The sequence below is a fragment of the Adiantum capillus-veneris genome, chromosome 19, assembly GCF_014529385.1.
Source record: "Adiantum capillus-veneris isolate H3 chromosome 19, ASM1452938v2, whole genome shotgun sequence".
Taxonomy (NCBI): domain Eukaryota; kingdom Viridiplantae; phylum Streptophyta; class Polypodiopsida; order Polypodiales; family Pteridaceae; genus Adiantum; species Adiantum capillus-veneris.
Genome location: NC_140949.1, coordinates 9,048,806 through 9,053,774, shown reverse-complemented (window position 1 = coordinate 9,053,774; position 4,969 = coordinate 9,048,806).

Genomic DNA, 4,969 nt, shown 5'->3' with positions numbered 1-4,969 from the left:
TTCTTGCTCCAAATACACACAAGGAATTCATGGAGCCTACAAGAATATTTTGAGAGTGTGGGAGACAATTACAACTCAAGGATTGAGAGTCCTAAGACTACACCGTAGACAATTCCGCTACTACAAGGGCTCTTAGGAGAGAGACGCTTAGATGATAGATAGAGGAAACACACCCATGTACACTTGGTTTATCCCATAGGTTGACTTTGCATTGATCTCTTAGGTAAACTCGTCTCTTCAGTAGTCACCTACAAGGGCCATGTTCATCCTCCTCATCCAAAAATCTTCTTTACAGTAGTAGACGATCTTGCTTCGTTGTTTGGTCCACATCCCTCATGGAGAGGCTAATTTTATTCCCTTGGTGCATGCTCGCCGTTTATTGTGTCGTATTGAGGACCAAAAGAAAGGAATATTAGCCTTAGTGCTTGAAGAGCTTCCTGTCTGGAATGTCGTCTCTTGGAGTGCATTGATTGTGCAATTCACGCAACAGGAGCATGGCTATAAAGTTGTAGGTTGTTTTCAATGGATTCAAAGCAAGGGCCTCTCTGCTGATGCAATCACATAACGCGTACATCTTGAAGGCTCTACGAAAGATGTTGATATGGGCATAAAAATTCACGTTGATATTGTTAGACATGGGATATTAAAAAAACATGACGTGCTTGGCAATGCCTTGGTTGACATGTTTGCTAAATGTAGAGCACTTCAGAGAGCACAAAAGTGTTGGGAGGAGCTTCTTGTTTGGAGTGTGGGCTCTTAGAATGCACTGATTGCAGAATTTTCCCCACAGGAGCTAGGCCAATAAAGCTCTAGTCTGTATTCAGTAGATGTAAAGTGAGGGACTCTCTCAATATGCAATCAGCTATGCATGCATCTTTGTGGCTCCATGGAAGATGTTGATATGGGCACAAAAATGCACAACTATAATGTTAGTCAGAGGCTATTAAAAAAAGATGTTGTGCTTGGCATTGCCTTGGTCAATATGTATGCCAAATGTGGTGCGCTTAAGAAAGCACAAAAAGTGCTTGAGGAGCTTCCTATCTGGAATGCCGTCTCTTGGAATGCATTGATTGTGGGATACGCACAACAAGGCCATAAAGCTCTAGGCTATTTTTAGCGGATGCAAAGTGAGCGTTTCTCTCCAAATTTTGTCACCTATACTTTTGTCTTGAAGGCTATGCTTACATCTTGAAGGCATGTAGCATTACGCAAGCCGTTGACGTTCATGATGAGATAACTAGCCTAATTTTCCTTTTTTTTTTGTCCTAAGTAGGATACAATAGGTGGAAAGCATGCACCAAGTGAATGAAATTAGCCTCTCCATGAGAGACTTGGACCAAAACAACAAAGTAAGATCGTCTACTAATCATTAAAGAAGATCTTTGGATGAGGAAGATGAACATGGCCCTTGTAGGTGACTACTAAAGAGAATGAGTTTAACTGAGAGATGGATGCAAAGTCAGCCTATGGGAAAAATCACATGTACATGGGCGCGTGCCCTCTATCTATCATCTAGGCGTCTCTCTGCCTTTTGGAATTGTTTTTTAATTCTTTGGTATTCCATGTGGAAACTTGTGGTTTCTACATTCTCTAAATCGGTATTAGACAATCAAGGTAACCATGATCATAAACAACCCACCCTAAGCCCTTTTACAGGAAAATAGAGCTAGGTAGAGCAAACACCCAAAAGTACAAATCTTGGTAAAACCTAACTACCAAATAAAAATGGCAAAACCCAAAGTGATTGGCCGAAGTAACTGGAAATGTCCGATCATGCATCCTACATGCAATATAATGAATGGTCAGCCCGAGAACACCACTAGCCGTGCAAAAATGCCAAAAAATGCAAAGCAACGAAAGAAGAAACTCTAACAATGATGTTGCCAATCATGACGGTCCTATAATTCCATGGTCTAGGGTCTGGTAAGCCTAGGTAGCCCTCCACCATAGCCCTACTGTTGAAGATGTGTGCAATCAATGGGGCTATGGAGTGTGTAAATGAGGTGCTCACTCTCTAGTCCTCTGTGGTCATCATATCAACAAATCTACGATGTTGCAGTCAACGTATAGCTTGTGTTACCATGATTGTGGTGAAGAGATTGGAGACGATAGGTCATGGCTGGAGTGGCTCTAGAATCGAAGGCTGCCCAAGGGCCTCATATAACCTCTCTACACAATCATACCATGCATGTGGGTTTGCAATGGGTGTGGTCAGGAGGGGCTCTTTAAGAGTCCTCCATGTTTTCACACTATCAATACTCATGAATAGGTGTTAAAGCTCAAGCTTCTCTGCCTCCTTGAAATCTTGCCGTCGACAACATGTAAGAGTCTTCATCTGTTGTTTGGCCTCCTACTCTTTAGTCTTCCCAAGAGCTCTCCGGCTCATAGGGTGTGGTAAAACCCTTTGCACTCATCATCATACCAACAATTTTTTAATCACGTCAAGTGAGTGATTGGACAAAAACATAGAGATAACTGCAATCTTCAAACTTAGAAACACTTTAGCACTTCAAAGTACTTGAGAACGGCTCGGCGGAGTTCCGGGCCAAGACACGTTGGCCCCAAAGACTAGCGCCCCTTTCGGTTTTTATTTATTATTGATTCGACAAGGTACAACTACGGAGGGTCTAACTCTCTCCAAAGACTCTGTGTCCAGAATCCTCTCGAGGAGTGGCCTGCCCCTAGGGAACTTATACACAATACAAGGGATGCCAAATAGTAGAGCCCCAAAAGCATCATGTCCAAAAGCACTTAATCCTAAAAGCAGCTGCTTCTAACACTACCTCCTAAAAGCTATCCATATCAACCAGCAAAAAACACAAAAATTTGTACAGTAGTGCCACATCATCAATCAATGCAATGTGCAGATATGTTCGTACAATCTGCCACGTCAGCATACCAACGCTATTTACAAGATTTTATACAAATGCTGCCATGTCATCATATTTTACATAATTCTTCTTTTAGTGCTTTAGGGTGCCTTTTAATATTTTAGGCCCCCTGCATCATAACTTTATAAGTTAGTGTTTCTTTGTTCCTTCTTCTTCTTCTTCTAGGATTTAGGCCCTTCGGCAGATTCCTACAAAACTCAGTCAAGTTAGCTCAAGAACCGAAGGTCATTCAAATGTCCTAGTGCCATGCAATTGGTCACAGATGCAAGTACCACATAGAGATAAGTGATCACGGCACAAAAAATTATGGCTTTGACTAAGAGATTGGCATGGACCACCTTCTTAAGGGGAGTGAGTTTGGGGCGGGCCAAACGAACACATGGGACACATGCGTCTATGACCTCAAGGTAGAAACCCTAACCCTAAAACCCATCACATATTTTGTGGCATAGTCCCTTTGGGGGAGGGAGTACGTTTGATTTTTTATGGCATAGTCCCGTTGGGGGAGGGAGTATGTTCGATGTGAGTAGTGTGTGGAAAGGAGCTAAGGGCTGATGTGTGTAAGACAAATAAGATTTGGGAGGTAAGTGTAAACAATAGTGTGGATGGGTAGAGCCGGCAAAGGCCCATGTGAATCTCATGCTGGGAATATAAGGGCTTGCTTTTGTGTGAAATGGATTGCAGAGTGTGGAGTAGGTGTAGACCGTGTGTGTGACTATAGTGAATGAAAGAGAGAGGTAGGTGTGGTCGGCTCCAATGGAGATGGATGAGATGGTAAAAGAGTTGATGAGGTGTATAGCCTTCCAACATGCCATATGTAGCCCATTTTCTCCCCCTCGGTATGCGATGTGACATGCATCTCACACCTCAAGACGTAGACCATAGCGCCCTCTTGTTATATATAACGAGACAATGCTTAGAGTTCAATTTGAGTGAATGACGTCCATAGGCATTGGTGCAGGTTGTGTTGTTGAGACTTGGATAACGTCCTCCATTGCATGCCATATATACATGCCATTAAAGATGTTGTGTTGTTAGCACCCGTTTATTATTGCATGTACCCGCAAGAAAGGTCATAACACATAGATATAAATGACTTAATGAGACCTTCATACTTTTTTTCATTTCCATCTTATTATAAAAGTGAACATTATACCTTTAACACTTGAAGAGTGATGCACACTTCTATTACACTGAATCCATATGTACACTTGATGTGCTAGCTCTATCATTACCCCTTCTTTGCACACATTGGGTTGGGACATATGTGGGCTGTAACCCAAAGGTCTCAAGGTAAAGGTGCAATACATTTGGTGAGTCTGACAGTTCATGCTCTTCCATCCACTTTGCATCCATAGGTGGATAGTTCTTGAACTTCACCAAACAACGTCTCTCAACCTGTCCCTTAACTTTTCTTTCCTTATGTGTCAAAATCTCCTCAGGAACCAAAATATCATCAAGTTCATCAACTTTTGGCTCATCCTCCTGTGGCATATCTTCTGGCACATCACCCCAAAGGGTCTTAGAAGACTCACGTAAAACGCATTATGAATCTTCCAAGTATCAGGCAATTTCAGCCTATAAGCAACATCGATGATCTTATCAAGCACTTGAAAAGGCCCATAGTAACGCATACTGAGCTTAGGAAACAAACGTTCCTTGCCCTTCATCTTCTTTAACCTTGCCTTTTCAAACCTCAGTAAAACCCAATCACCAAGTGAAAACATTAGTTCACGTCGGTGACAATCAACAACCCTTTTCTGCTTTGCTTGAGTCTTCTCCAAGGCAACTTTGGTTTTCTTATACATTTCATCCATGTTCTCAACATATCGATTTGCCTCAAAGATCTTGTCCTTTGTATGCAAAATGGGAGGAATCTTTTTGCCACCTTCAACAATCTCAAAATGTGCCTTGCCTGTGGACCAATGCACCATATTGTTGTACGCATACTCAAGCATAGGCAAATACTGTTCCCACTTGTCATTATTATCTGACACATAACATTTCAACAGATCTAAGACAAAAGAATTAGCCTCTTGTGACTGTCCATCAATTTGTGGATGAAACGAAGAGGAGAA